The following is a 321-nucleotide window of genomic DNA, read 5'->3' as shown; positions in this document are numbered from 1 at the left end:
AATCCCTACCTCTTCCCCCTTATATTTTTAAGATAATTTGTGTAATGGTGGTGATTTTTATGAATGCACATTTATTAATTCAGTTTCATAGGTGTGCATCCTTAGCGCTAAATATGTATTGTCCGTGTGTGGCTTGCCTTTGTTATGTTATATTGGAGTGTGATATAGCTTAATTAATTATACCCTAATATACAGGTATATGTATACATAAGAACATTCAAACAATTCTTTTTAATGATAATATTAAAACAAAGATGAATTAATATCATTTTAAGTTGTTATAAATTACATATTCTGTATAATGTTATGAAATGTAGTATG

This window comes from Penaeus monodon, chromosome 19 (genome assembly GCF_015228065.2).
Source record: "Penaeus monodon isolate SGIC_2016 chromosome 19, NSTDA_Pmon_1, whole genome shotgun sequence".
NCBI lineage: Eukaryota > Metazoa > Arthropoda > Malacostraca > Decapoda > Penaeidae > Penaeus > Penaeus monodon.
The sequence above is the reverse complement of the archived record's forward strand: the minus strand, read 5'-3'. Positions refer to the sequence as shown.